Consider the following 17134-nt stretch of genomic DNA (forward strand, 5'->3'; position numbering starts at 1 on the left):
TCTTACAAGCATAGAAGACTACATATGCCTTCTTAAATCGCCGTTCTATCATATGTTCAATGTCCAATTTAAATTTGGGTACAGGATTATACCCAGATACTTTACATTGGAGGAAAGAACTAATCTCTGTTGATTCAGCCGCGATAGGCGGAATTAAGGTACCCTTACCTTTCTGGTGAATAACATAAGCTCTATTTTAGTTGGATTTATGCCGAGTCCGTCTCTTGCGGCCCACACGCTAATCCTCCTTGAAGGAAACATCCCCAACACTAATATCACTAACTCTTTGCAATAGGTCAGCACCTTCATCCCGCTACTATCCAATATTCGCAAAATTTCGTCCATCATTATTAACCAGAGCAACGGAGAAATGATGCCACCCTCGGATAATTGTCCTTAAGTGGATGTCTAGGCCGTGCTCTAGCGTCCTCAACACGAATGAAGTAAGGCTGATAGGTCGAAAGTCCATTGCGACTCATGGACGTGTCTCCCCGCTTTCCGTATACAAACCACTTGTGCGCACCTCTAAGACTGTGGCAAGTATTCCCAAGAGAAATAGGTCCGGTAAATCTCGACAACTCTCAACACAACCTTGGTTTTTGTTGCATCTCTGGCATTATGCCATCTGGGCCGAAAGATTTAGATGCGGAGAAGCTATTTGTAGCCCAGCCGATCTTATCTTCGGTGATTACCAATATGATATTCTCGCACGGCTGAGGCATGAAAGTCCTGGGGGTTTAACGTGAGTACCTGCTGTGTAGGCATAATCCCACGGTCCTCTTCGGACACGGATTGATTTTGGGACCACAATCAGCAGCTACATACCCTGCAGACATGGATTTATCTCACAGTTCACCTCGGTGGGGAGATAATACATCGAAACCATCAGCACCAAGGTTTGGCCAAAAGACTCCGTCCAGGAGCCTTCCGACCTTTTAAGAAACCATGAGTTCCTATGTTCCTTGAACAGAATCTTATTGAGTCTCGCAGATCCGCCTCTTAGCGGTCTAGATGGTCGACTTATACTTTTTCAGGCAGTTCTGTATGACTGCCGATATTTATGCCAATAGCAGATGTTGGAGGTCCTCGTGGTCAGCTCCCTGAGACTAGTGAGATCTTCATTTCACCACGATGGCAGTGTCTTCTTGCTGTATTTAGCAGGGCACGAGCCTTGAAAGGCGGTATTGAATGCCTTTTCCCAAGCCCCGGCCTTTGCCTCCAGCTCGCTTGTCGTGCTTATCTTGCCACCTTACGCACCGGAGAGTTTCCTCTCAATTGCTAGACCCAACTTTCTCCAGTCGATCCTCCGGGAGCCTCTGAAGGGTGTGGAGACCTCTGCGATGAGACCTAGATTGAAAACTATCCAACTGTGATCTGAGAAGGATCTCTGGTCAGACACTACCCTTAGAATCTCATTGTCGGAAAACAGGGTCAGGGACTTCTTTCCAACCGTCACAGTTCTCGAGCTAGAAAACTGGGAGGTTGGTGTACCGCCCCTATTACGCACCGAAAGATTTGTACGAATAATAAAATCAAAGAATAACCCACCTTGTTAATTTCCGACCTCCTCTAAAGCGTAAGCTTTGCTTTCACGTCGCAGCCTATCAACACCTTTATTCGGAGCAAAAAAAGTTGAGTGTTCGTTATCCTCCTTGATAACTACCCAGTCGTCCATGGCAATCGTAAGGTTTTGAAGGCACAAGGATCGTCCTTATCCATGGGAATCTTCGGCAACCATATACGATCGACCGGTCTCCTGGGAATCTCGTCATAGGGGATAGCTGTAAGCTTTATGACACACCAACCAAAATTTGTGTCCATTTCCACCAGCTGGTCAAAACTTTCGACGCTGGCTTGCCCCTTGCAATACACGCAAATGGCTCCTGACCACGTCGTTGGGGGGCTTTACCTTCTGCTCGCCTGGTATTTAGCGTGGTCCTTTTCATCCCACACATTGGGAGTACTGACCTTTTTAATTTTAGCAATCTTGATGTGCATGTTGCATAGCCTTCTGCTAATGCCTCTTTAGCAGGACTCCATTTGACCTTCATTTCTTACTCTGTCTCTGGTGACCGACGTTCTTGGCGGTCTTTGCTTTTGGGGGGTTTCCGGGTTCCATGGCTGGCTACCATCTCCTGGTTGGATGCCACCAGCTCGTCCTCCGATGATGCGCCTGGCATCACCGCTTCTTTTTCTCTCGTCGGTTTTTTATTTTTATTTTTGCTAATTAAGCCCATGTCTCTGTCCCACTAGTAGTCTAGACCGCCAAGGGGAGGGGCGAGTCTTCATATTTTTTCTTCCTTTTCTTTAGTCTTTGTCCCGTTCAGAAGCAGGTGGCTCGTGGTGATCGGTTGCGCCATTTTGATCTGTCAAAGGCCTGATCGAGTATCCGGATGGCTGAGTTGTTAGAGCACGACACTGTCGTACGGAAGGTTGCGGTTCAAATCTCACTGGTGGCGGTAGAATTTGCATCGTAATTTGACGCTGGATGCTAGTCGACTCAGATGCAAATAGGTACCTTAGTCAAATCAGCGAAATAATCTTCGGCGGGTGCAGTGCTGACACATTGCCTCCTATTGGGTATTGTAATCCTGCAGTGTATCGTTAGGGTCTTGAGTAAAGTGCCCTAATACACTTCAAGGCCTTGATCCAATTAGATTGTTGCGCCAATAATCATTTTTAAAGGCCTGACCTGGATGCAATCCCGGTGGTTTGAAATCACCATCCAACCACCGTTGCTTCGACCGGCCTTTTGGTCGTGTTTCATCGACCTCGATATTCAGACCAATCTTGGCAAGTTCGATTTAGCGCGAATTACGTGACTCCTCCTTTAGAAAAGTGTATACATCACCTTCCTCGGGCAGAAATATATCCAACTGCGGTAATGGAGACGAGGGCGTTACGTTGGACCAGTGGCGGATGTGATAATGACGTATCATGTCGGACTTAACATCTACGTCTCCATTACCATATTTGGATATAGTTCTGGTCGATAAGGATGTAAACACTTTCCTGAAAGGGGTTCAAGCTGGACCTGATTTTCGTCAGTCCCGTACTAAGTCACAAAAACATGCAAAATAGAATTTCCGAAAATTTCTGGATCACTATCCTATTTTGCCTGTAGCGATAGGGACGCTTTCTTCGGCAACCTTGCACCGCAATCAAATGCATTCTATGTTTTTACTTTTCTATAAAAAGTAGTGCCGAACCCAATTATATCAGGCTCAAAGCTCAGATTAACCAAGCAGAGGTAATAAAGGGAGTTAACTGTGACTTAGCGGAAAATGACCATTCCTCTTATGAGTATAGCCCACAGTTAATCTAATCTGATTATCGGGTCAAACCACTGTGGGATTGCACCATTGTCACCGACCGTGGGGTTAATTAAAAAACTCGATCCAGGTTTGCTGCTCGTCCAAATGAACGTGGTAAAGCATGCAACTTCGACCATTTGGTGGAGAAGGATGTGAAGAAGAAATGAAAGCTATAGGAAAGCCAAGGAGACCTAAATGGGATTTCAGCGGCCAGTTTAATTCCACAAGATCTATATGAAGCACTAAAGGCACTCAATCCTATAGGTGAAGATGAAAAGAACTGTAGGTTTGAATTACCTTGTTCCTGAGTTAAGGGCCTATGACAATTGGAGATGTATATGTTTTCACACAATTTCACACACTTCACAATAAAAGGCATCATGGCTGAGATGTGGTCCTTTGGATGTTACCTTCTGTTCACCCTTAAGTCGCCCATCCCTCGGCCAGCTTGAGCATGAACTGTTTTGTAAAAAAATATTCTGGAGCTGGAATGTTGGAGAATTATTAGTTCAGACGGTTTCGTAACTCTGTACATATATCATTGGTCCTGACCGCAGAGTTGACCACATACGTCTGCCTATTGTCAAGTTATAATTTCCAAGGAAGAATGAATTTTCATTACAATCGATGTGGCTCCACTCATGAACTGAATTACTGTTTACTAATAGAGCCTTTGCGGTCGATTTAAGACATGGAGGTTTCAGAACACCCAAGAAGACCTAAACCAGCGACGCTCAGCTAAAGAGCTTAAAACGATCAAAGGGCTCGATTATTCACCAACATGTTTACCCTAGAGGGGTCCTTTCGGGTTAGAGGCTAGCTTATCGTAGTCTTCAATTTATACAGACTGGAACCTGTTTTGCGTTTTGCTTCGACACCCAAACTAACTATCATGATCAATTTTATAAATTTTTCAGAGAATTTAACACCCCTGTTATCATAATTACCTTTTTTTCTGATAGTTGGATAGTGTTATGCCAAAAAGAATCTGGATGCAACAATCCAAACAGCACTTTTCGTTGACCCCAGGATAATTTCGAGCAATGAACTTTTTCCCGTCTTATCAGCTATAAAACTCAATTCGTCCTGAATGGGCCGAAAATGTTCTGTAAGTAACGTAATGACAATTCCAACACGCTAGTACGCACATAGTTGTAGCCTTGATTTGCTTAACAATCTATTGTTTCAGTGTCATCAAGAATCCTTTATTTAAGGTTATGGCCAAATAAGTTGATTAGTATTTCCTATCTGCACATGAATATTTCATCTTTTGATTCAATGAAACACGGGAAATTCTAATCTAATTTATTTTTAATATCGGAACGAAAGTATGTATTGTCGGAAAATGAGGTGTCCGTTGTTGGTACTAACACTCAATTTTTGCCTCCCTCGCCCTCCTGTATTTCGGCCTGTCCAAAGGAAGTAATTTCAAAACAAATTTTGTTGTAGCTCTTTTCGAATATGCAAGGATAAATCTTCCTGACATTCAATTGTGCTTCATTTTTTAAAGGTCTACTTACGAAAATAATTTGGTCTGGAAAGTACCGTATTGATAATAGCAACTCCATACGCATCCCCTACATCAGATGCAAATAATTCGGAATCTGGACGCTTTGAGTATAAAGAATACTCATTATGCAAGTTGCTCTCGTCGTAGATAGCTAGAAATCGAAAATATTTGTTCATATATTTCCAAACTGTCAGATAAATGTACAAATTGAAGACATAAATATTATGTTCATCCTAAACAAACAAACATTGCCTGTAAGCAGATATTGACAAACATTTCTTATCTCTGAAACCTTATTTTGCTCCCATCTAAGTACTAACAAATTGCGATAAGCTTAACCTCTGTGATCACACGGAGTCCACCTCATACACCAAACTAATCTTCAGTATGTAAAGTGTTTTGAGCATTCGATAATCGTATCCGGTGTATGCATGAAATTGGCAATTATCTTTTTCTTCTTCTTCTTCTTTAGCGTTTGCTCGGTTAAGAAACAGAGTTAGCTCGTGATTGGTGATTAATACATTTAGTAAATGATTTTCAGCTGAACGGGGTTTAAAGAAATTCTGCAACAGTTTGATAATAACCAAAAAAGTAAATTTGCATACGCCGACATTCTGCTGAAGCTCAAAACAGACACCTATTGGGCAGAGCTGGGTGATAGTGTGAATCCCCAGGGGTCGCTAACGATACGAGGTGTGACGTCCCTGAGGTGCCTCAATAAGTAGTTGTGAACCCTAGCCGGCAGAATACTTGTGTCGTAGGTAGTAGCCTTGAGAAAGCTAGTCGGCGAGGAGCGAACGGTTCACTGGGAGTCCCCGGAGCTATCGATAGCTCTCTGTTGACGTCGATGTGGTAATGTGACCTTGCTCTGCCAAGCTGGTAGTTGTGACGTATATCAGAAGTAAGCCCACGGTGTTAGTAGACCGCGTTGCTCCTAGCGAGCGCTGACTCGCCCCTGAATTCCGGAATCAACTAAGTGAAAATCAGGCCCTAGGGAACTGGGGTAGGGGCAGTGTCCCCGAGGTTACACCCGTTTCTGACTATTGCGCCCACCCCCTTGCACATGTTGCGCTGGTGAATTTTCCATGATAAAATAAAAATTTTTCGTTCCCGCAGCGATCAGCGAAAAAGGCAATGAGGACTGACATACCGGATGTGAAACGCTTAAATAAAGAGGAAGCCCTACCAAGTAACGCGGCTGACGGTGCGGGGACAGCAACTCCAATATCATGCAGTGCCCCTGTTCCGAGAAAAAGGACCAGCGGTTCTCCTTAGCAGATGGATTCGGAGACGAACCGAATGCAACTGTAGACGAAAGTCCTAGTTCTAACCGAAAAGGAAAAGCTCATCAGAAAATGCGCAGCAGTGGGGGAGCGTATGCAGTCCGCAACGTTCCTCCGGAGGAACGTCAGCTGAGTCGTCTAAAACGGGTTGATGGAACTGGAGGAACTATTGCACCGGATCTCCGAATGTGGAGAGCAGCAGAAGACGATTGGAATGCAGAAACGGCCACACTCCCCACTGAGAACGCTGCAAAGGGACCGCAGATAGCCCTCTGCAAAGCGAACCTGATGAGAAAGTGGAAAAGAAGAAGGCAACGAAGGATAAAAGGAAATAACTGACTACACCGCCAGAGACTTCTCTGTCAAAAGATATGGAGACTGTGAACCAAAGGCCAGTAGCAGAAAAGGCGAGAAAACGAAGGACTAGACCGTCGGCTTTGCTCATTAAGCTCACGGACATTTGCGGAAGTGCGTCCGTGATATCTTCTACAGGATGAAACCCGAAGACAACGGAGCAGAGGAACGTTCTGGGAAGCGGTCAATGGTTTTTTTGGTGGACAAGGCTCTTGTTAGCTTAGAGCCCATGTGCTATTTAGAAATCCGGGATCTCAGCTGCCTCGCATAAAAGGTTTAAGTGAAGAAGGCCTTAAAGCATCAATGTCTAGAGGTAATCAATGCCCGGATAGCTATCACTCCTGTGAATGCTAGAGGCCAAAAAGTCTCGAAAGTATGTAAGGTACCAATGCGGATTATTATTCTGTTAAGGGAAAGTCGCATCGCGTCCTTGAAGAACTATTGTGCCCCTTCTACTGGTTATAGTGTACCTGTTGATCATAGAATCTCAAGCAGGCCTGTAACCGTTAGGAACTTTAGTATGTTCCCCACTTCCAGATGTTTCAGCTTTGCATCTGGTATTAAGTGTACTCCCAGATGTATCGACCTACTTTGCACAAGTGCCAGACACTGTCCCAGGACGTGTATAGAGGTTTCGTCCTCCTACTCACAAAACCTGGAGGCAGTGTCCGTAGATATCTCTAGCTTCCTTAGGTCATAGTTCAGCCGACAATGACCAGTGAGAATTCCCACTAAGATTCGGAGGTTCTTTTTGGTGAGTTGTAAGCAATCCTTTGTGCGTATGGGTTCGTATCCCCCAATAAGCACCCTGGACTGCTCCATCACTGGTAGGTCCGCCCAATATAGTTCCCTCAACCGTTTCTCTTCATTTCTAAGATTCATAGCCATGAAACCGTTTCCGATTCCACAGACAGGTTCTGGCCCGTGTAAAGGCATCCCTGCTCCCTTCTTGGCTAGTTCATCTGCTGCCTCGTTTCCTTCCAACCCAGCATGGCCTGGAACCCAAAGTATCCATGTTGAACCAGCCGAGTGTATTCAGTCTCTCAAGGCATTCCCATACCAGTTTAGAGTTCACCTGGTTGGATCTAAGTGTCTTGATCGCTGCTTGGCTATCGGTGAGAATAGCTATGTTCTGCCCCCTGTAGTTCCTTTGCAGATTAAAGAAGGCACATTTGTCTAAGGCGTGTATTTTCGCCTGGAATATGCTAGTGTACCTGCCCATTGGCTCAAAGTATATTTTCCTTGGACCAATGACACCGGCAACCGCTCCCTCTGCTGTGAGGGATCCATCAGTGCACCAAGTAACCAGTTGCTGGTTTAAGCCGTGTGTCGTAGCCACGCTCTCCCAGTTTGCCTTGTTAGTTCAAAGTGTTTCAAACTTCTTATCGAAGTGAAACCTCGTTGTCATGTTGTCCCTCGGTATCAGTAATTCGGGATGCCGCTTAGAAAGGATATCAATCCTCCTTCGATTTAGGTAGGTCCCCGCCTCACTCATCTATCGGCCATCCTGAATATCGATCTCCTTGCATGCATCTGTATGTGCAGATGGAGAGGGGTTAATCCCAGAAGGACCTCCAGGGATGCCGTTGGGCATGTCCTCATTGCCCCACTAATACACACGCAAGCCAGCCTTTGGAGCTTATGTAATTCCCTGGCTTGTGTGCTGAGTTCGGTTCTTTTTGCCCAGATTACCGCTCCATTGGTAATCATTGGCCTTACTATTGCAGTATATATCCAAAGTAGTATCTTCGGGCTGCAACCCCATTTTTTTCCTGCTATGGATCTGCAAGTCATCAGAGCCCTCGTGGCTTTCCGACAAGTGTTTCCGACATGTGCCTTCCAGAGTAATTTTTGGTCTAGCGTGATTCCCAAATATTTGACCTCTGTTTCTCGGTTCACCTCCATATCATGTAATGTTATGGCTTTCAGGTGATCCAGCTTACGCCTCCTAGTGAATGGTACTATGGTGGTTTTGGTTGGGTTGCTCCGCAGTCCCACCTTCCTGCACCAGGCACTAGTAACCCTTAATCCAGTTTGGATTCTATCACATAGGGTATCTTCATATTTGCCCCTACAGATTAGAACAATGTCGTCCGCGTAGCCCTGGACTTGTATTCCAGTATTAGTTAATACGTCCAGGAGTTCATCCACTACCATGCTCCACATCAGCGGCGATAGTACTCCACCCTGTGGACAGCCTTGAGTGGTATTCATGACAATAGAATTTGTACCTGTTTGTACCTCTATTTGTCTGCTTTCTAGCATTTTGCCCATCCAGAGTGCCAGGGTGTTTCCCACTCCTTTGCGGCTCAGGGCATCCTATATCTCTGTGTGCGATGTGTTGTCGAATGCTCCTTCGATATCCAAAAACGCGCATAGTGCAATTTCTTTTGTTTCTATGGCGTCCCGTAGTACCTCTGTCAGCTGATACACAGCAGTTGCAGTTGACCGTTCTGCCCGGTAGGCGTGTTGACAGTGATGTAGGGATTACGCTTTAGAACGTTAGTTCTAATATAGTTGTCTATGACCTTCTCCACCGTTTTGAGTACGAACGATGTTAGGCAGGTTGGTCTGAAAGATTTAGGGTGAAAAGGATTTTTTTGCCCGTTTTCGGAATAAATACCACTTTCGCCCGCCTCCATGCCCTTGGTATGTAACCCAGTGCTATGTTCCCCCTTACCACTCTCAGAAGAGACTCTAAGATAATTCCCAGGCCTCTCTGGATAAGTGCTGGGAAAATGCCTTCTACTCCGGGAGATTTCATTGGTTTAAAAGTTCCCCCTGCCCATCTTAGCCTAGCTTCTGAGTATACCTCTTTTGCTAGTTTCCAGCTCTCCTTCCTTCCCCTTTGATTCGTTTTTGGGGTGTCAGACAGATTGTTGTCGCCTGTCACCGAGGGGTGGACCCCGGGAAATGAGTTCTGAGAAGCAGATGTACCCTGTCCTCCTCAATCTCGGTAAAAGTCCCATTTTCCTTTTTTAAGCAGACAGAGGATATTCCCCCGTCTTTGGCTACAACCTTGTACAGCCTGGTTGCTTCTGTGATCTGTTCAATCCCTTCACAGAATTCCTTGAAGCTGTTCCGTTTCGCTTCCCTGATCGCGTTGCTATACGCATTCAGTGCATTCTTATACCTCCGCCAGTCCCCGGTTTGTTGTTCCTGGTTAAAGGGTTTTCGTACTTCTGTTCTCATTCTGGCTGGGTTCTTGTTCCACCATGGTACATCCCTTGATGACTTGGCTGTCTTGGCCGGACAGCTGGCCTCATATGCGTCAATGAACATTGTGTTGAGGTTTTCCTCCACCGTTTGTAATTCCACTTCGCTGCTGATGTCACCGCCCCCTTGAAGGTGGACAATGTTGTTGCTCAAGTGCGTTGTGTAGGATTCCCAATCCGTTCTCTAGGGATTCCTTATTATTCTTTCTATTTCGGAGTTACCCTCAATGTCGAATCTGATTATCCTGTGATCAGACATTGAGGGTGCATCCGACACCCTCCAATTCCTGACCATCCCGTTCATTAGGGTATTTCCTAGAGTTATATCCAGTACCTCCTGTCTGCTGCTGGTCAATGCGGATAATCCCCATCAAGTGCTCCAGGTATATGGAATACGGACACACGTCAGCAACTTGGAAGGGGCCGAACAGGAGGAGAGCATATCGGAGATGCGGCCAGGCAAGTCACCATGCGAGGACCTGTAATGAAAGAGAAAATTGCGTTCTCTGAAAGAATCTCGGCACGTATGGTGCATGCACTGCTCATACTGCGGTTTTGGGGCAATGTCCAATTTTTCGGGCGGATTTAGAAAGGGCTTGGCCGCCACTAGCATCATCCGCATTCTACAAATTATCGGGCAGAGGAATGCAATCGCCCATCAGTTATTGGCGTACTTCGGAACAGAGACCCGGCTACATGGCAGCTCGACGTGGTTTGTCTGAATTCGGTGTTTAGGGATAACATTGTTTAGCGTTTCCCTGACGCCGGATGAAACGATACCGGACTTTTGGCGCGGCCTAATACTCCGGAGGACGCCGTTTCGAGCCGAGGGGTGAATCCTGATAGGCGGTGATCTTATTGCTAAGGCTCTTGAATTGTGAATGCCTCAGCCAGGCTCCAGAGGGAAACAGAACTTGGAAATGGCGAAGAGAATCAGGCTTATCGTTTTAAACACTGGATTCACACCAACGTTTCGGTGCGCAGGCTACGAAGGAATCATCCCTGACATTACCTTTGCTTCGATGGACGAGTGGCGAGTCCTGGAAGACTTCTCGGCAAGTGATCACTAGCACATCGCATGCAAAGTGGTTGAGGTTGCTTGTCGGCGAGCACTAACGCGGGATTCATTTGGGTTCTTGCAACAGGCAGAGTCGTGCTGAAGGGCGCTTCGGGGGGTGGTAGCGTTGCAGCTGGCACTGCCGCAAACTCAGTGATGAACCTGATAATGGCAATATGTAAGGCTTCCATGCTCCGAAGGCGGTCTCAGCCACGACAAGCCTTCTATATACTGGCGAACGACGGAAGTTGCCGACCAACTGAGGGAGTGTTATAAGTTTCGCTGTTTGGTACAACGTTTACACTCCAATGAGGAGGCATGCGCCATAAAGGCACAGAATAGATCAGCAAAAAGGAGACTCCGCAGTGCGATAAATAAAAGCAAAGCTCGCCGCTGGCAGAACCAAACCACCGAGGTAAATGAGGACCCGTGGCGACTTGGCTACAAGCTTGTCACCCGGAAAAACGGGGCTCTGCGGAAGCCCTGCATACTAAGTACCGACCAGATGGACCGCATTGTCATTATTCCCGAGGCATCCTGTACGAGTTGATTCCAATAGCGCGGAGAGCGTCGAGGATTACCCCGTTTTCACAATGAGAGAGCTGAAAGAAGCGGTTCTCACCATCAAAAACAAGAAGGCACCAGACTCCGCCAACGGCCAGACTTGCTGTTTGAGGCGTTCAACGCTTGTTTGAAGGAGGGAATTTTTCCTTGTCCTCGCGCTGATCAGCAAAGGAAAAGTTGACCCCCAATTCCCGTCTGCATACCGGCCACTGTGTATACTTGACAAGGCCGGGAAAGTGCTCGAGAAGCTTATCAGGAGTAGACTCACTGAAGCGATCCGTGCTGCCGGGGACTTATCCCTAAGGCAGTTCGGTTTCAGAACAGGAAAATCTACAGTGGGTGCTATTAGGGAGGTCGTAGATGCGGTTCATCGAGTCGAGGCACACAGCCACCGATCTCGGCGGATAGTGCTCCTCATAACGCTTGATGTCAGAAATGCCTTCAATTCCATAAGATGGACAGATATACTAGGCACATTAGAAAAGTCATTCCACGTGCCAAGCTATCTCTTGCCGGATTATCTGACAGACCGCTCCCTGGTCTATGAGACGCTATAGAGGATGGAAATCACGTCAGGAGTGGCACAGGGATCCATCCTAGCGCGGACTTCTGGAACGCTTGTTACAATACTCTGCTGAGACTAGTTAGTTAGTTTAGTTAACTGGGGGGAGCCGCAGCACCGAGCACTCAGGCCATTATTAGGCCCATTGTACTATCCCCGTAGTTGCCTATTCAACGGCTTCCCGCCTACGGTGTTCGCAGGCTCTAGCGAATCTGAGAACATTCTCCAGAGGCAGAGAGTGTGCAGATTCTTCATTGAAGAAAACCTTGCCAAGGTGTCTTCGTCTGAGATCTCAGGATGCCGGGCAGCTGCATAAAAAGTGCAGGGCCGTCTCCTCCTCCTCCTCACATTGGCTGCACACAGCCGAAACCACTACCCCAATCTTTTCCATATGGTAGTTTAAGGGGCAGTGTCCCGTCAAAAGCCCTACTAGGGTTTTCATGTCCGATTTCTTAAGAGACAACAAAAATGCCGCTCTAGTGGCTCTAGGCTCTTTCACAAGGATTTTCGCTTGCCGGCAAGAGTCCAAATTTTTCCACTCGGTTGCGTGAATCCTTGCAATTTCACTCTTCAGAGTAGACTTGACAGTAGATGGTCGAATTCCAAGAGCTGGTTCTGGCCCCACCATTGTGGATCCAGACCCTCGGCGAGCTAGTCTGTCAGCCTTTTCATTGCCGGCGATGTTAGAGTGCCCGACACCCACATCAGGAATGTTTCGTTCAGTCGGCCAAGTTTCAGCAGCACCTGATGACAACTCCACACCAACTTGCTTGATATGTTATTATCATTTAGCGCTGATAATGCCGCCCGACTGTCGGAACAGATTCGAATGGTGCGACCCCTCCATTTCTGTCGCAGACACTCTTCTGCTGCCAATGAAATGGCATATATCTCCGCCTGGAATATGGTCGTCATTTTTCCGAGAGGTCGGGCCAGTTCTATAATCGGATTCTCCGAGAACACCCCTGCACCTGATCCATCCTCCATGACTGACCCGTCGGTGAAGATTATTAGGTCTGTAATCTGCTGAGACTAAATATGCTCGAAGAGTCGCGTCTTGTCGGTTATGCGGACGACGTTGTGGCATTTGTTGCCGGACGCACTGTTGAATAGTGCAAAGCAGAGCTGATGCGCCGGGTAAGCGAATGGATAACTGCTCGTGGTTTTAGACTTGCGCTGGAAAAAACCGGAGTAGTCATCTTGACCAGAAAAAGAATTCTGATCCTGCGTTCCATATCGATCGGCGAGTTGACTATAGAATCAAACACAGCGGCTAAATACATTAGTTTAATGCCCAACTCAAAGCTGGGCTTCTTCGAGCTAATCAAAGCACCAGCGGACAAGGCTGCAGCTGGAGTCTCGGCCTTGAGTTGGTTAACGGCGAATGTTGAAGGACTATTAGGAGTTTCAACGTTTGCGGGCGGACCTTCACGGGCAATTTCACCAACTTTTTCTCGTTTCTTTTTTAGTTTGTTTGGATAACTCCTTCCTGTAGGTCATCTTCGGTCATTCCTGATGGTATTTTGATCACCACAATTACCAATTAAATCATTGCACAATATCAACGAGTTGAGCCAGAGTTAATACAGCTTCTGGCAATGAAATGGTACTTATTCTTAAGTAATACAGCTAGTTCTATGCAGATCCCCATAAATCATGTAAGCGTGTAGTTTAAATTAAAACATTCATCATCATCATCAACGGCGCAACAACCGGTATCCAATCTAGGTCTACCGGTCTAGGCCTGAACTCCAGACATCCCGGTTTTGCGCCGAGGTCCTGCCTAGTCTTCTTTTTCTACCTTAGATATTGCTCTTATAGACTTTTCGGGCTGGATCATCTTCATCCATACGGATTAAGTGACCCGCCCACCGTAACCTATTGAACTGGATTTTAGCCACAATTTGGAATGGAATCGTCCATCTTCATGAAGGGGGTCAAAAATTCTTCGGAGGATTCTTCTTTCGAACGCAGTCAAGAGCTCGCTATTTTTCTTACTAAGAACTGGAAAGATCACTGTCTTGTAAAGTAAGAGCTTTGACCCTATGGTGGGACGTTTCGAGCGGAACAGTTTTTGTAAGCTGCAATAGGTTCTCTTGACAGCCAACAACTCTGCGCGGATTTCATCGTCATAGCTGTTATCGGTTGTGATTTTAGACCCTAGATAGGAGAAATTATCAATTTCGTCGGTATACCGAATTCTCTCCTGGCCGTGTACAGTTTTACCCTGGCTATGTTATCGTAGGAGGCTTTAAAGTCTATGAAAAGATGGTGGAACTGATGTCCATATTCCAACAGTTTTTCGATGGTCTGGTTGTTCAGTAGCTCATCAAAGTGCTCAACCCGTCGCTCCAATATGCCCATTCTGTTGGGAATCAGATTTGTCTCTTTACCTCGGCAGGATGGACATCGAGATGTATAAGGCTTCATCCTGCTGGATTGTTGGTAAAACTTCCGCATCTCGTGCGATTGTTGCCTGTACTTTTCGAGTTCACAGACCTGTTGATTTTGCCAGGCTTCCTTTTTCTGTTTGTGAAGTCGCTTCTCCGCCCGCCGGTGGTCGTAATAAGTCTCCGCACGTGCCCGCGTTCTTTGAAAATGCAACACTGCTCGATATGGAGCATTCTTCCGTTCCGTTGCTAGTTTGCATTCATCGTCGAACCAGCCGTTCCGACTCTTTTTGGCAATCCCAGTCTATACATTGGCACCCCTCTATGTTCTGATATTCATTAAGGCTGAGAGTTGGCGGCGTTCGGTCAGCGTGGAAAGACTTATATTTCTAAACTTATGCATAGCCTGTCGCTTATAATTTCAAAGCGAATGACAGAAGATTTAATTTTCTGGCTGACTAAGAAACCTACTCCGAGCACATATTTTACTGGATTGCCACTATAATATATGGTGTAGTGACTCTTCTCCGGGAAACCGGTGCCTGTTCAACGCATCTCCTACAACGCTGTTATACCAGCTCTATATTGGGACAGTATATCAGCTGACATGATGATCGGGTGACAGGCCCCGCGACAGGTCGACCAAGAAAATGCATAGAATGTCGTTACAAACATGATGATCGGATTAAGTCACAGGCCTCGGAGAAATGCTAGGGCGTCCACCTCAGTCGACGCGGCAGGACGGGCCCCGGTCCTGTCGAGAAATGGGCAAGGGTTCTTGACGCATGGACGGCGTCAGGACGTAAGCAAGTTAGTCCGCACACAACGAACAAAACAAATACGTGTCTGCACGCTAAATGTTGGTACCCTAACTGGAAAGACGGAGGAACTCGCAAGAGCCCTTCGGAAAAGGTGCATTGACATCTGCGCTCTCCAAGAAACCCGATGGTTTGGTTCCAAAAGCTGCGACATTGAACGCGAACGCGGTAAAAATGGCTACAAACTTCTCTATTTTGGTAACCCACACACTCAATATGGTGTTGGCATTGCCATCTCAGAGGGTTTCCGTGATGCCATTAAAGAAGTCGAACGATTTGATGATCGGCTGATGAAGCTCACCATTATATCAGCTGATCGCACTATTCACTTCTTCACCGCGTATGCACCACAGACAGGCCGACCAGATGCCGAGAAAGATGCCTTCTGGCAACTTCTCGATGAAAAGACTTGTCACGTGCCTGCTGACGATTACATAATCATTGCCGGCGACCTTAATGGTCATGTGGGTGAAAAGACAGACCGTAACAGGTGCCATGGGGGAAAGGGGTTCGGAGCGCGTAATGAAGGTGGCGAGCGTATAATCGATTTTGCGGACACCCATGACCTTGTACTTATGAATGCATGGTTCATCAAACGATTGTCTCATCTTCCCACATTTTATAGTGGGAACAATAAAACGCAAATCCACTATATTCTCATAAGACGTCAACATTTTATCACTGTCACTGATTGCAAAGTCGTTCCCTATGAGACCATCGCACCTCAGCATCGGCCGTTGATTGCTGTCCTGCGAATTAAGCCACCGATAAAACGGCGTGAGGAACGCACTGGCCCGCCGCGCATTAAATGGTGGCGATTTGGTGAGAAGAATGAAGAAACGGTCTCACTCATACAATTGCCAACCATTACGAATGTAGAGGAATCATGGAACCAAATGAAAGACACGATCCACAAAGCAGCCTCTGCAACCCTCGGGGTCACCAAGCCGGGTAAGCGGTACATCAACCGAGATACTTGGCTTTGGAATGATGATGTTGAAATGAAGGTCCGTGAAAAGAAACGCCTCTACCACAAATTTCTCGACGATAAAACGCCTGCTAATTGGCAAATTTATAAGAATGCCAACCGGGAAGCAAAGAAAGCGGTCGCTGTCACCCGAGCGAACCATTTCAAAAATCTTTACGATAAACTGGACACTCGGGATGGCGAAAAAGATCTGTATCGACTTGCTAAAAGCCGTGATGAACGCACACAGGATATCGAACACTTCTGTTGTGTTAATGACAAGAACGGTACTTTGCTTACCAACCGTCGAGCCGCAACGGATAGATGGCGAGAATACTTCGAGCAGATTTCAACTGAAGAATTTGCTCATCCTCCACTTCCACAATCATTGCCGACATTTGGAGCAGTTCCACCAGTCAGCGCAACTGAAGTCGAGGAGGCAATAAACCAAATGAAATCGGGGAAAGCAACAGGACCTGACGACATCGCATCTGAGCTCTGGAAAGCGAAGAGCTGGGACCCAACACTGTGGCTCAGTGAATTCTTTAACCGGGTTATTCAGGATGGAAGAACACCATCTGACTGGCAAGAAAGTACCACTGTTCCAATATGGAAAAAGAAAGGTAGCCCAGCAGAATGTTCAAATTACCGTCCGATCCGGTTACTTTCCCATACCATGAAGATTTTTGAACGCATTCTTCACAACCGTATTCGCGAAATCGTTGAAATAACCGTGAATCAAGCCGGATTTGTCAAGAACTGCGGAACCACTGACACAATACACGCTGCGCGGTTACTCATGGAGAAACACCGTGAGAAGCATCGCCCTCTTTACATTGCCTTTCTGGATCTAGAGAAAGCGTTTGACCGTGTACCACACGAACTCATCTGGTATGCTTTACGACAACACTTCGTGCCAGAAGAACTCGTGCGCTGGGTTCAATTGCTCTACCACGATCCGAAAAGTAAAGTTCGAAGTATGGCGGGTGTACCAAAACCGCTTCGTGTCTCTGTTGGAGTTCATCAAGGAAGTGCCCTCTCACCACTCCTCTTTGTCCTTGTTATGGACAACGTCACACGGGATATCCAACGTCCAGCGC

The sequence above is a fragment of the Hermetia illucens genome, chromosome 2, assembly GCF_905115235.1.
Source record: "Hermetia illucens chromosome 2, iHerIll2.2.curated.20191125, whole genome shotgun sequence".
Taxonomy (NCBI): domain Eukaryota; kingdom Metazoa; phylum Arthropoda; class Insecta; order Diptera; family Stratiomyidae; genus Hermetia; species Hermetia illucens.